The sequence below is a fragment of the Hydra vulgaris genome, chromosome 08 (genome assembly GCF_038396675.1).
Source record: "Hydra vulgaris chromosome 08, alternate assembly HydraT2T_AEP".
NCBI classification, from domain to species: Eukaryota; Metazoa; Cnidaria; class Hydrozoa; order Anthoathecata; family Hydridae; genus Hydra; species Hydra vulgaris.
In genome coordinates, this window is record NC_088927.1 from 54,059,031 (window position 1) to 54,075,841 (window position 16,811).

The window sequence follows — 16,811 nt, forward strand, 5'->3', positions numbered from 1 at the left end:
ACTCTCTGACTATTTATTTCTTGTTTATTTATTTTTATTATTTCTATTTTTAAGTTTAGGTCTAATACAAACCATAGATTGTTAACCGAATAAAATCAAATGATTATGCTCGCCACTCAGAGTCGGGTTTTCCAGCATTTTGAATATTTTTATTTTTTTCTAGCTGTTTGTTTTAGATTATTGTATTGTTAAAAAATATGATTTCCATTTGGAAATAAATGTGTTATGTTCAGCTTTAATTGGTGAATGAAACATGTTTTTCCAACTTATATAGTAAATACGAGTTTTAAGGTATTTAAGTAACTGAGGTAAAGTTACTAATGATAAAAACTAAATGATAAACACACGAGATATAGAAAATAACTTTACCAAAATGGTTAAGGACGGTTTTTACGATAAAGTTTATTATTTTCAAATCTCAACAATATCGCTAATTTTTATACTTATTATATAAAAAAAAGTTCAAAAAAACATTATGAACAGTAATTTAAAAACAGCCGAAATTTTTTTTTTTTTCATAATAAAAAACTTTTTGACATACCCCTGTTTAATATAAGTTACAAACAAGAACGTTGGAAAGTATGGCAAGTTAAAACTTTTTGCTTGTTAAGCGAAACAAACAAATTAGAATGTTTTAAACGACATCTCGTACAACCTAAAGTATTTAAAGATTTCAAGTCTACTCAAAATTTTAACAGCGGAATATATTTTAAGCTTAAGATATATTCCGTAATTAAAAACTTAAGTAAAATTCCGCTGTTAAAAATACGTAATTATTAAAGGAGATAAAAAAGTAAAGCTTCTATTTTATCAGGTTCCAAAATATTCCAAATTTTTTAACGATTCTTATCGAAATAGCTCCTCTTATAAGAGAGCTATTTTGAAAAGAATTTTTCAACGATCCTTATCAAAATAGCTCCTCTAATAGGAGAAGCAACGATCGTTGATTTGGATTATTTTGTTTAGAACGTGGTAAAACATAAATTTTACTTTTCGATTTTTTATAGCCCTTAAGAATAACGTATTTTACAGATATGTCCTTAAGTACATTGATACACATCGGGAATCCCGGAATACAAATTTAAAATAATGTTATGGACGTAAGACGTAACTTATTTAAAGTATTTGGAATATTGCATTAAAAGCAAGAACCTTTTTTTAAATTCATTACGTCAATTTAACATATTTAAATATATTCGATTAAGTTATTTAAATTGACTTCAGACACAAACCAAATAAGGAGACAGTGAAGTAAAAAAAAGCTTCTTGGTATTTCTATATTATATATGTTAAATGTTTTAAAAATCTTCACTGAATATTCTTATTTACAATAAAAATTTACAAATAAATTATAGTTTTTTTAAATTAAAAAGCTGTGTGCGTACGTGGGCGCATATCAACGTAACTAAAACTATTGATTTGCAATTTCCTTTTCTTTTTATGAGAAAAGAAAATCAAATCCTCAATGTTCTTAATCCTGAAAAAAAAAAACGTTTTTATAACTAAACGCATCCATCTTTTCATCTTTTATAACTAAATGTATCCATCTTCTTCATCTATCTCTTCCTCTGGATCTTTAAATATTTCTTTGTCTTTAGTTGGTTTTAATGCGATTCCAAGTTCTGTATATACTTTTTGAATATGCCCTTTAGAAATAACTTTTTCAAGTTTACGGAAGGACAGCACTTGCGAAAATCTTCCATTAAATGATATGCCTAATAAATATTTTAGAAGTTTAATGGAAGTACACACAAAACATTAAGAACATCTACAAAAGAAAAACGAGATTAACAAAAATAACTTTTCCCATAACAATATCATGTGTATGTCAATAATATTATTAACAAATTACAAAAAATAATCTAAAATATTGACAATAACACCAACATCGTGACCTACAACATTAAGAACATCACAACTTCTACAAAACGATGCAATAGAAAATTAACTACAAAAAACACTTAATAAAACAATATTTTTACTTTTTTATAGTTACGAACATTAACGTAATGCTCTATTAAGAAAGTGTAAATATGTTTAACTTGTATTGCTACATTAACATCCGGATCTTCTAAAAGCAATTCACAAGAGCTGACGCTTTCATCAGGAGTGCTCGAATACTCTCTATAAAAATTTATCTATATCTATATCTATATCTATATCTATATCTATATCTATATCTATATCTATATATATATATATATATATATATATATATATATATATATATATATATATATATATATATATATATATATATATATATATATATATATATATATATATATATATATACACACATACATACATACATAATTCTATATATATACATACATATATAAATTAGTAATAAACACTTATCTAACTTTTATCTTCTACTTTAAGTTTAACCATTGCTGGATCATCAGGAAGAGTTATATATATCCAAGAAGGAACTCTTCCTGATGATCCAGCAATTGTTATACTTAAAGTAGAAGATAAAAGTTAGATAAGCGTTTTTTACTAATTTATTATTGCTCTGTTCTTTAAGAACATTGAGCACTCTATTTGTAAAATACACTAACATAATTTACATATAAACATATATATATATATATATATATATATATATATATATATATATATATATATATATATATATATATATATATATATATATATATATATATATATACATATACACATACATACATTCATATACGCTGAAAAAACTCACTTTCTTGCATGTATATATTTTTTCATGAGAGTTAATTTTGTTTTGATTAATGCAAGTTTTTCTTCTTGAACTGTAACATTTTTTGGTTTAGCTTTTGAAAGACACTTGCAAGCCTCAGTAAGTGCACCAAATGCTTTTTCATAATTCTCAAACTCGTCTATCTCAACCTGAATAATAGTACATTTATATAAAGGTAGTTATTAAAAAATCAAAAAGTTTAGATGAGACATTAGATGAGGACATGGGAATATCTCAAGGGAAAATTTAAACGTAAAAATTAATTAGTTATAAATTTCTATTTACTACTTAACATTACTATGCTTTTGAATTTTAGAAGAGTTGGTTTTTTTTGCAAATTATTTGTGAATATATGTATATATTTTTTTAATGTTAATTCACCTCCTCAAGGTCTGGAAGGCCGCTACAGTAATACATATATGAATTTTCATATATGAAATCCCATATATGAAATATCAACAAGTTTCTTGAACTTCAAAAACATCACTAATAGTAAATACTCATGTATTGCCTGCTTTTATTTTTATTTATGTAGTTTTTAAATCTTAAATTACCATCTGTGAGAGATATTTAAGTTATTGAGGACTTTTACTAAACTTAAGCATTTCTTTCCACTGGTATGGTTAAATTTTGTTTAAAATGAAATTTAAAACATTTTCTTTAGATAAAAGTTTAGACGGTAATATATACCTGTGTCTAATTCAAAGGCTTTTTTAGGGAATTACATAATTTTTCAATGAGGTTATTTTTCACTTATTTATTTTCCACTTATTTTTCCTGATTTTTTGAAAAATCAAGATGAGAAGTATGTCTTTTATCTCCCAGTGTGGTTTTTGTATCTCTCCCAGTATGGTTTTTGTATCTCTCCCAGTGTGGTTTTTGTATCTCTCCCAGTGTGGTTTGACATTGAATAGTGTTGTTGTTTACTAATTGAACCAATGATAATTTTTTTTTAAAATTGTGGTACATGATGGAAAATAACATGTACTTTTTGTGTGACTGAGACAGAAAGATTTTTTTCAAAATCAGGATCCAAGTTATTATTTGACAACATCTCTGAACAAAGCAAGGTATAGATGAACAAAGTAGATTGATAGAAGTTGATTTTTTTCAGAGAGATTCTTTAAAGGATACAACTCTCTAAAAAGCTTTACTCAATCATTACCATTAAAATGCCCTCAATAATAATCAGTAACGAATATAATTTTTCAAAAGATACCTTATTACAGTGCACACCCTTTATGTGCATATCTGTTTTTAATTCTTCCACATGCAAAGATGGAAAAAACTTGATTAGCAGATGGGCAGGTGATAATTGAACAGCAGCTATCTAAAAATGGAAGAACTACATAAATAAAAAATCAAATATTTTAATTTTGCTATTACTAAAAAAGACTTTCACTAATGGTTCTTATAAATCTATGTTTTAAAAGTAACAAAACACTTACATTTCCACTGAAACTATAACTCATGGTCCTTTTTGTTTAGTATTGTAACCGAAGATACACAGATGACAGCTATTAGCCCCAGACTGGCACCCCACTAGAAAGTAGAAGTAAGTTTGTTAATAATGTATAATGGACTGGGGTTAGTTAAGAAACTTTTACATTTTCACAATTTTAAAAAGAAAAACAATTGTTGATTTTTTAACTGTCATTTTTAAATATTTTTGTAAAATTTTTGAAATATTGTTATTTAGCATATGTATTTTGTATACAAAATTTTAAGCACGATTTTGAGTTTTCACAATTATCTGCCTCTAGATAAATGGCCAACCACTTTAACCATTTTAACAACTTTCTACTGCTTTGAATGATTCTCATACAAATCTTATGTACATAAATATTTATACATGTTTTTTTTATAAAAGTCATTGTAAAACGCAATTTTTATTTTATTTTAACATTAAAACTTAGCATTTCAAAATTAACAGTATATATATAGCAACTACAAAATAAAACGCAAAGTAAACACTGATTTGCAAGTTGAATGAGAGAATTGAGCATTCATACAATACTTGTAAAACTAAATTTATAAAAATTATTTAAAATAAAAGGTTGGAATATATTTACTTTGAGATGAGTAACACTCCCAACAACATCAGATGGAGGTTGTAAAACCCAAGATCATCATTTTTTAATGAGTTGTAATTCCATAGAGCAACATGCCCTTGGTCTGTGCCACCAGCTAAAGTTCCTATAAAAACAGAGATATATTCAAATATAGTTAAACTTCATACTGCTATTTTAGATTACTTTATACTTTTTTTTTGAAGTACATATATATATATATATATATATATATATATATATATATATATATATATATATATATATATATATATATATATATATATATATATATATATATATATATATATATATATATATATATATATATATATATATATATATATATATATATATATATATATATATATATATATATAAATATATATGTATATATATATATATATATATATATATATATATATATATATATATATATATGTATATGGATATATAAAATCTATTAATTATTTTTTTTTTTTTGTTGTTGTTGTGTGTAGCTTCATCTCTAAAACTCAAGCCTTGACAAATATTGAACCAGGATAAGCACGGTACTACCAGGGGCATGTGCAATCTTTGTAGAAAATAAACCCTATCCTTTAAACTACAAAAGACAGGTTTCTTTTCAACATATATTACAACTCCACCTCTTATTCTATTACACCTTCGCCTATTCTATTGTATAAAGAGTATCCCTCTAAATTTACTATTGACAAAGTTGTAAACCATTTTTTCATTATTGCAACTATTTTGAAATTTTTAAAACCACAAAACTTTAAATTGTCTAACTTTATTATCAAGGATGTAGGTCACATTAGAGTATACTAAAAAAAATACAATTAATAAAACTAAATAAATATAAGATGACAAAACAAAATTAGGATGATGACAAAATACACTAAAAAGATGACAAAGTACATTAAAAGATGACAAAATAAATTAAAGGATGACATATTTACTTTAATTTGTTTATTAATTGCCTATAACTTTGAATTTGACAATAATACATGGATTACATATCTTAAGGTAGCATTGAGTTGTCTTTCACTGTTCAATTGAATTTTTTTTCTTAATTCATGAATTTTCCATTCTTTCAGTGCCAGTTAGATAAGGACAAATAAAACCACTTTTTCAACTTGGTTTTTTTATCACCTAAAAGCTTTGCTTTTGATAGTATTTGATTTCTCCCTGATATTGCATTAAAAACGGCTCAAATCAATTTTTTATAATACCCCAGACAAATGTTAATAGAAACTTGTTTAGGTCAGACAGTGTTCAATTCAAAGTTTTAAAATATAATTTTTAAGGTTTTACGGAACCTAATTATGCACCTCAAAATCTGTGTCATGTTACTCAGTTTATTTAACGATAGTCTAGTAAAGATGTAGTCTCTTCCCTTATTATTTTAAACTATTTCATCGCAGACTTTTTTTTAAATAAATATTTAATTGAATATTGTGTATTTTTTTTAGATAGGTCTAAATTTTATTGAGTTTAATTTTTAGAAGCTATTAGTTAACATTGAATTACATTTCTCAACACATTTATGTAAGTATTTTTATCAAACCTAATCTCATCTATTTATATGTTATATGTATATATATATATATATATATATATATATATATATATATATATATATATATATATATATATATATATATATATATATATATATATATATATATATATATATATATATATATACATATATATGTATATATATATATATATATATATATATATATATATATATATATATATACATACATATATATATATATATATATATATATATATATATATATATATATATATATATATATATATATATATATATATATATATATATATATATATATATCAGGCTTCGACAGGAATGGCATGCGATCGCACGGTGTAACTGACCATGATTAATTTTTTTTCTTTACAATTCGAATATGACTGCTTTGATATTTTATAAATTTAAATGCATAACATAAGCTGCCTATAAAGAATGGTGAGAGGTATGAAGCAGTTATAAATTGGTTAAGGACACGTCTCTCAATGGAGATTACACAAGCTTACCTCTCTGCTAAGAAGCTAGCGAACTCCATTTAGGCACTACCACACTGATGTTGGTTTAGAAAATGCGCAAAGAGAACTTATTTAGATTGTATTTGTAAATACAAATTGAAAAAAAAAAATCATACTGAATGAAATTAAAATTTTAAAATCATTAGAGAAAAAAAAAACTTAAACGCATTTAAAAGAATTGTTACGAAACAAATAACTTATAATTATTGATCTTTTTAAAGTTTTTATTTTACGGTAAGGCTTTAAAAAAATAAAAAATTATTATCTCTAAAATAAACGCATTACGTGTAAATTTTTGTTATAGTAAGTATGATAAATTTTTCTATGATAAATTTAAACGCTTAAAACTATTTTTCCATGTCTTTTTAAAAATCTTTTAAAATATTATTTTTATAAGTTACTTTAAATTATGAACAAGTTAAATTAAATCTTCCAATGATTTAATTGCTTTATTTTTTTTTTGTTAATATTTTTACAAAAATTTATTCGAAAGTTTTTGTTAAACTTGACTTACTAATCAGAGCATGAAATGATTAAAAATTACAATTTTAAAAAGACTACGTTATTTCTTTAAACAATTTTTTCTGCACAACTTTTTTAAAAAAATGTTTATACAACTTATAAATATCATACTTTTTTGTTTTCAATAATTTAATTTAAATAATAATAAAGTATTTATTTGTTCTAATTTCATTCCTGTATGTCAAAATGTCAGATTACTTGTAATTGATTGGACAATCTGAGGTTTAAGCCAAACAATGTTCGATGTCCGACCGTCAAATTGAGCCCTGATATATATATATATATATATATATATATATATATATATATATATATATATATATATATATATATATATATATATATATATATATATATATATATATATATATATATATATATATATATATATATATATATATATATATATATATATATAATTTTTTTTTTTTTTGAAAGTCAAAATGTGGAAAAATTCAATCGTTATCATTATGTATTAGTAGCTTATAGTGAAAATTTCAACTTTCCAAATCAACTCTAAGTTAAAGAAGGTGGTTTTAGGCAATTTCTATATAATAAAATATTATATTGCGAATTTATCTTTTTATAATAACATTTTTTATATCAGGAGAATTTACCAAACACAATTTTTTTAGTTAAAATGTTTTATTAAAATTATTTATATAACTATTTTTTAGTTATTTACATATTTTTATTTATAATAAATAACAAAGGCATTTAAAAAATAATATAATAAATAACTTTAATAATTCCTTAGAAAAAAAAAAAAAAGATTAGTTTGCCTCATTACTTATACATTCGTCAAAATTTAAATTAAAAGATTGCTCGCGGACAAATGAAAGTTTAACTTTAAGAAGTAAATTTTCATTTCATTAAAATTTATTTTTTCAATTGTTTAAGAGACTTTTTTGCAAATAATTTGTTAAGTGTAGATAATTATAATAAAAAGCAACACGTGTATGCTGTGTATGATATTTTTAATAAATTTATTGCTGTTACAAAACAACTACTGTATTGTAAGCTACATTTTATACTATAAATATATAAATATATATAAATTTATACACTGTACTGTTAGCTATATTTTTAGATAATGGTTTCAGGAAAAAAATGCCAGAATGCAATACTAGAGCCAGCTGAAGGTTTGAGAAAGGCTTCAAGCGTAGACAGTTTAATTTATTTGGCTTTCTTCTGCAAAGTTCTGCTCCAAACCGACTTCCAATGACTGGAGAAATGCTCAGAAGGTTTTACTGGCTCAACATTAGGAAAGAAACTAGGTGAACATCTGAAAGATTTCTGTATTTTATCTGTTTATTTGTACATAACTATTTGATATTTTTTTAGCACTACCAAGATGAACTGTAAAGTTGTACTTTTGCTTCTAGAAAAACATGTTGAAGAGAATTGGTAACAATCAGAGGTGTTAGAGTTCAAGTGAACTAGTAAGCTGGACTCAACTACCATTTCATGCTCACAGAGCAGCAAATCTGAAATAAAATTACCAACACGGTCAATGAGTACCAATCCGTAAAAAAACTCAAGACTCTAAGTCTACCAGAAAGAAGCAAATGCAAGAAATTAAACAACTTTCTATATGAAAGCAACTTCTTACTCCCAATTCATAAAGCCAATATTTTTAAGTTGATAAAGAGCAATCCAATAAGGAACAAAGAGTCTTGAAAAGAGGAGATTATTGAGTACCAATCCTAAAAAAGACTAAAGACTCTAAGTCTACCAGAAGGAAGCTACTGCAAGAAAGTAAACAACTTTCTAAATGAAAGCAACTTCTTATTCCCAATTCATAAGGCCAACATATTTAACTTGATAAAGAGTGATCCAATGTGAAACAAAGAGGCTCGAAAAGAGGACATTAAATTCCTAAAGCACTGCCCTAAAAGACACATGGTCAAAAGACATATGGCGGGTATTGATAACACATTTCAAAAAAAAGACGTTGTTGATAAAATACAGCACACTTGGTATATAGCTTCCCAGCTTGTGGTTTTGTCTCTTGCTGACAGGGATCTAGATGCCGACGTCAAGAACAACATCCTTAACAAATTGCTGTATTTTGCTGTTCCAGAAAAAAAATTTATGGTACTTGAGAAACCTGGAATTCAGCCAGTCGTTGTTCCAATGTCATCTCTTAATGATTTTGTCACGGAGCAAAGTTATCTTTTCTTTTTTCTCTTAGAAATCACTAAGGAAGAGCTTTTGATGTGAAAAAAGAAACATTTTGCAAGCAGCTATACAGAAAAGTATAGCTGCTTGCGAAAGTAGAGAGCCACTAAATCATTTGTCAAGTTCTCTGCTTGCGCAAATCAGCTTGCAGTGGTAAATGATCGGGTAGAATGTTACATAAAGCTGATCCAAGACTTTATTGGAAGGACAAATAATGAGGATAGACTTACAAGGACATTCTTCAGGAAATTACTAAACATTTTTATACAGGTCTGTGGCATGTAAATTGTTAAGGGGAGGAAGTCATTTCTGAAAAGTTAGGTAATTTAGAATAGCAAACACATATCATGCTGATCTTTAATAACAAAAAAAGGAAGTCAATTGCACTTAACAATTTACACCTAACAACCCCTTCCCTCAGCCAATGTACGTGCATGCTATACAATAATGTAAACGTAAAACTGTTTTAAGTATTTCCATATCATTTTATTTAATAAACTAAAGTATTAATTTTAAATACTAAGAATTTTAGAGTTTGGATTTAGGGATGGCTAAAATTCCGTGCATTTTCAATGCCGGGATTTCGGGATTAGAAAAGTTGCCCTCGGGAAATCCTGGGATATCCCGGGATTGAATAGAAAAAAGCACAATTGTAGAAAGAGAAGTATAAGAAAAACTAATATTTTAAGTACTCGTAAGTATAGAACTACTATGTATCTACAACTTTATTTATTCAAAAAAAAATAAGTAATACGTTTTAAGTATTCATCAAATACTTAAAAGTGATTAATTTAGTTAGGTTATTAATAAAGTACTTAATTCATTAATGAACCTAAGTAATTTAAATTATAAAACAATAACTTAAAATGATAACACAGTATAAATAAAAATAATAACTAAAAATAATATGAACATGCAGGAATATAAATGAGTTATATTTATTTTTAAAAGTACTACACTAAAAATTCAAAGTGTCAATCATTTCATCACTTAATTCTATTTGATTTTGTGAACATAAAAACTGAGAATGCTCTTTCAGACTCCTTAATTGTTGGCCATATAGATAATATATAATGATATTTTTTTTTAAGGTGTTCACATCTTAAGCTACTACTTTCAAATAACAGTATTTTTTTTTGAATTTCAATAGTTATTTTTTACCTTTATAGTTTGTGCTTGTATTGCTGTCAAACTTTTTTTCCATCATTTCATTTAAGTTGTTCATTTTCATTGTTTTGACATTATTCTCTTAAGTATGCTGCTGTTATTATATCTGCCGAGTTTAAACACTTTATCAAGTTTATCATAACTTTTTTATTTTAGGTTTTGTATTTGATAGAAAAACTTCTGGGATCTTTTATGAAGTAACCTGGTCATGAAGATATGCTAAGCTTCTTAACACTATTACACTATTAAATTCAGTGATTTGAAAAACATCATATAATTGTTTTCTTATTTTAAATTGTGCTTCTTTTATTTTTGTCAACATAAACTTTTATGCATTGTCAGAAGCAGGGATGCTGAATCCCAAAGGACTACCGGTTTTATCTCTACTTTTTTCCAAGTCTGTAATGTCCAGAGGCTCAAACTATGTTTAATGACTTATGATCTGCTATAGAAATAAATCATCAGTTTTATTACTTGAAGCTTCTTGTTTGAACCCGAGATATAGTAGGTGTCCCTAGCCACCATTATATATAAAACTGGGTTTCAATTGTATATTGTAAAGTCTTAATTTTTTGTCAGTGAGTCGGTCAGAACTTATTTATATTTTTTAGAGCTCCTAGATACCAAAAACACGGATAAAGTAATCTTTTTGTGACTTAAATCCGGAGTCCTTTTTGGGACTCCGCATTCCTAGTCAGAAGAAATTAAATTTGCGTCTTGTTGACAAAATACTACCACAGTTGTTTTATTGGAAGTAAAAGTACTACTAAATCAGATATCATTCTATATTCTTTCTCGTTCACCTTTATTGAATCATCAATGTTAGAATCCACTTCTAAATCTAGAAGTGCCTTTTTAACGCAATAACTTTTTTAATTTTAAATTCACTAATTGCTCCATCATAAGTAACGAGCTGCGCCATCGGGTTTTGCAATCTATGATTAAATGAATGATCTTTCTAAACTTAATTTTTACGTACTTTTGTGAATCGTTTCACTTTTATTTGGGGACCTCTTAAACATTTTTACTATTTTCCTGACATTTTTGTTATAACCAATAATTTAGTTAACCAATAATTTAGTGCCTAATTTTAACTTCAGATGTTTCATTAATTGTCAATGAATCATTTGAATCTCGAATATAATCTTCCTCTTCAAAAACAATTTATGCTTAAAATAACAATAGCTTAAAGTTTATTTAATAAATGAATTTAGATAACTTCATTATTTAAACAGACGTTAAGTAAACTATTGAAGTTTAATAAACCTTCTGTATTTTGATAACTTCATTAATTAAACTGATGTTAACCTTATGTAAATCACATTTGTAATTAAATTGAGTGGATATAAAAATGAAATTAAAATCACGCAAACATTGGAATTAGAATGAATTAGAAAATTTAAAATAAATAATATTCTTCTATCAAAAATGTTTGATCTTCCAATTTGCAAGTGCTAAAACTCCATTAATTTTTGATATTATATTAGTTTTAATATTATACTATATATATACATTTTTTATGTTTAATCGTACAAAATCTGTACAATTAAATATATAAAAAATGTATACATAGTAAAAATGTATACATATTGCAGATAAGCAATAATGTTTTTAGCTTGCATTTTTAATAAATAAAGAAAGAGACAATAAAAAGAAAACATTGCAAAGGGGATAAAAAGCTACAAAACCAAGTCGCTACAATTCCAAAGCCTATATTTACATTTTATGACGTAAAAATTTCTCTATTAAAAATTAAGCTTAAACTTCTTGTACTTTTTTTATGACGATCCCAAAATACAGCGCCGTACTTTCGCAAGTGCAACAATTGCAATCGCACTGGGCCCCCTATTAAATAAATTAAAAAACTACTGAATACCATAAATTACTACGAATTAAAAAAAAAAAAAAAGATCGTTTAACTTTAAAAAAATCTAATTGGCAACGATTTAATTTGAAACAAATATACTTAATAGTTCAGTTGTTTTTTGCTTCAAATTGTTATCTTCTGTTTGTTTATTATATCGTATTATTAGTGAAAAGTAATATTATTTCAAAGTTATAAACAGAAATAAGTTTTATTTTAATTTTTTGTGGATATTGTTAATCGCAAATTATAAAATACGGTATTATTAATAATTTACATTTTTTAATTAAATTTTATTATAATTGTAACATTTATATTTTTATATTTATGGATCTATTTAATTAATATTATTGCGCAAATAATTTACGGCTGACTTGTAAAAACATAGCCATTATTTTTAGATTTAACGATTCAGTTTATATGTTAATTAATTGTAATTTTCACTTTTCAAATTCAATTTGCTGTTAACAAACATAGTTTGAAATCATATACATATATTCAAATTTATAGAAGAAATATGGTTGAGGATCTAGGCTGAGGTCGGTTTCAGTTGTGTTATCAATATATTTATTTTAGTTTTTTATTTATTTTTTAAACTGTTGTTTTTGTAAATTTTTCACCTCAATTAGAAATGTCGAAAAGATGTTATGAAAGCGGCGCACAAAAAAGAGCAAAACAGGTCCGGAAATCAGCAGAATTAAATAGGCTTGCTGGATCATTAGATAAATTTTTTAAACGAGGCGAAAGTTCATCAATTTCGAACACTAATTTAATTGAAATATGTAATTCAAATAGTATGTCTCAACTTGAAAACAATGTAGAAGAAAATGTCAATGAGCCACAACTTTAGAATATTGATGATAATCAGAGCGAGAATGTAGATGATGAATCAGGAACCAATTGCGTAAATATTGACGATATTTTATCTGATAATATTTCAGAAATTAGTAATAACCCACAAATAGAGAGCAGTACTTTATCTGCTAAATTTAAATATGATATATTAGATCCTGCAACTTGGCCTGTTGAAATCGACAACAAACTACGGATGTTTTTGGTCGAGCAGTCACCAAAATGTATAAAAGGTATCCGTTATAAAAGAAATTCTCAAGGAAGGTGTTTCAGTGACGCTTTTTTTTATCGGCAAATGAAAAATGGTGAAAAAGAATTAAGAAAATGGCTTCTATATTCTAACTCAACAGGAAACATTTTCTGCTTTTGTTGCCGTTTGTTTTCATCGATAAAAATAAGCTTAACTTAGGGAGGATTTTCTGACTATGCACACACAGGAAAACGGTTATCTGAACATGAATCTTCAAAGGAACATCTTGAATCAGCGTATAAATGGCGAATTTCTAGAATTTAATATTAAACGTAGAACAGGAATAGACCATCTCAATGAAGATGTGTTCAATAAAGAAAAACGAAGGTGGCGAATAATTTTGAAATGTATAGTAAAAGCGGTATTGTTTTTAAGTGAACGAAATTTAGCTTTTAGAGGCAGCAACGAAAAACTTTTTGAACCGAATAGTGGTAATTTTTTGGGAGTAATTGAATTACTTTCTGATTTTGTTCCAGAACTAAAAATGCATTTAAAATCAATAACTGGAACGGAAAATAAGAGTGACGTCATATTTTTCCGCTAGAATTTCAAAACGAGATTATATTACAACTAGCTTCTAAAGTTTTACATATATAATAGTAAATAATATTAAATCATCAAAGTACTTTTCAGTTATGATATATATGGTGTTGAATCAACACCGGATTTTCGCAAAAAAGATCAGTTGTCCATCATTATTCGGTATGTTAAAATAACGGACCACAAGCCAAGTATTCAAGAAAGTTTCTTAAGCTTTGTAAATATATTGTCCTCAACAGGCGAAAATTTAGCAAATGTCCTTATTGAGGAATTAAGAGTATTGGGAATCAAAATTGCTGATTGCCGTGGTCAGTCGTATGACAACGCAAGCAATATGAAAGGAGAATATAAGGGAGTGAAAAGTCGAATTTTAGAAATCAACAATAAAGCATGGTATACACCATGTGGTGGACACAACATCAATTTAGTAATAGGAGATAGTGTAAAAAACACTATTAAAAGTCAGAATTATTTCACTACATTAAATAATATATATAAGATTTTTGCTGCATCGACAAAGCGATGGGCTATTCAAGTAAAATATTTAAAAATTAATCTGAAGGCGCCCAGCGATACTCGATGGGAATATCGCTTTAAAAGTATAAAAGCCGTGAAATACCAGATTAAAGAAATTAGTCTTGCGCTAGATGAACTTAAAAATACCTACCCAGATTGTAAAACTCTTGCTGCATCTTTAATAAAACAAATACATTCTTAAGAATTTATTGTATTAACAACAATTTGGTATCACTTGTTATCAAAGCTTCACATTTTTAGCCAATTGTTTCAGCGAAAAGATATGGCAATTAATATTGCATTACAACATACAAGTGCTATGCTGTTATCGCTTGATGATTTTAAAAACAATTTCGAACAAATTATAAAAGAAGCACGGGAGTCATTGGTTGCAATAAATGTAATAGCACAGTTCACTGAACGGCCTTCTAGTAATAGCGAAATATTAACAAGTAGAAACAATGAATGTCTTGATAAATCACCAGAACCTAGTTTACCATTACCAAAACGGAGAGTACGTAATCTCAAAAGATTGGCTGACTACTGTTATTATACAGACCATAAAAATAAAGCAGATGATAAATATAACTATTTCGATGTTATTAGTACAGATAATATACCAGATAATGAAATTGAACCGTCAGAAGATGAAATTGAACCAATTGAAAGCTGTGAAGATATTGATATATATGATCTCATTCCAGAAATTGATGATGAGTGTAACCGTCTAACTATAACTGATGAAGATAAATTTAAACAATCTTATTTTTATTAATTAATCGATATTGTAAAAGATTCGTTGCAAGAACGATTTGAATCGTATAATTCTTTAAATGAAATTTTCGGTTTTCTTTTCGATAATAAGAAGCTAAAAACTATGAATACAAATGAATTCAATGCTAGTTGTACAATCTGGTCAAGCACTTAGAAGGCGATATTGAAGAAGTGGAATTTAAAACTGAACTTTCTATTTTAAAATATATTTCAGAAGATAATTATACTATTATGCAGAATTTTCAATTCATTTTAGAAAGGAATTTAGAAGAATTATATCCATATGTATGTATCGTATATCGAATAATTTTAACAATACCCATTACAGTTGCTCATTGTGAACAATCGTTTTCAAAATTGAAATTAATTGAAAATTATCTACGGTCTACTATGCCGCAGGAAAGACTTTCTGGATTAGCAATACTGTCAATTGAAAATGCAACAGCCAGAACAATTGATTACAATGACATAATTGATGAATTTGCCAGCAAAAGAGCTAGAAATATTACTTTATAATTGCTATTATTTTTTTAAATACAATCAATAAAAAATTAATTCAAATTTGAAAAAATTTTTTTTTTAGTTTATGCACAGGGCCCCCAAAAGTTACAGCACGGCGCTGCCGAAATCCCGGAATTTACAAATTTTACATTACATTTTGTACAAATCGAACAATTTGTCCAAAATCCCGGGAATTTTGGAATTCCAGGATTGCAGATCCCTACTTGGATTATTTAATTATTTTACAAAATACCTTGTCTTTTTAAGTTTATTTATTATTGTCTAGGTTGTCCATAAAACAGACAGCAAGTATCCAAGAAAGTTACAAAGAAGTACCTGCAGAAAATACAATAAGTATCACAACTGTCATCACATTTTTGTTGCCTTTCAACTCTATTTAGAACTGTTATCTGAAATAAAATTGTCACACAAAATCTGTATCTTCCTTATTCTATTAGATATATTTTAAATGGAAATAAGTATTTTTTGAGTGTTTTAAATTTTGAACTACCTATATTCGAAACTTTAAAATACGATATTTATGAAAAATTCTTTTATATAGAAATTGTTTAAAACCACCTTCTTTACCTTACAGTTCGGAAGGCTAAAATGGTCAATACAAGCTACTTAAACATAATGAAAATGATTGAACTTTTCCACATTTTAAAAAAAAAAAAAATTTTAAGACACCCTGTATATATATATTTATTATATATATATACATATATAATAAAAATATATATATTTTTTTAGTTAATTTTATAA

The 16,811-nt window shown here is 26.1% G+C and overlaps 1 long non-coding RNA gene across 1 annotated transcript; it reads right to left on the bottom strand.

Moving 5' to 3' along the window:
• Positions 1–1,493: 1,493 nt before the first annotated feature.
• Positions 1,494–2,900, bottom strand: LOC136084372 (uncharacterized). The gene is made up of 3 exons (XR_010640521.1): positions 2,717–2,900; positions 1,983–2,124; positions 1,494–1,715 (listed from the first exon to the last, which is right to left on the bottom strand). It is a non-coding gene; the product is annotated as an uncharacterized LOC136084372 (long non-coding RNA).
• Positions 2,901–16,811: the final 13,911 nt, after the last annotated feature.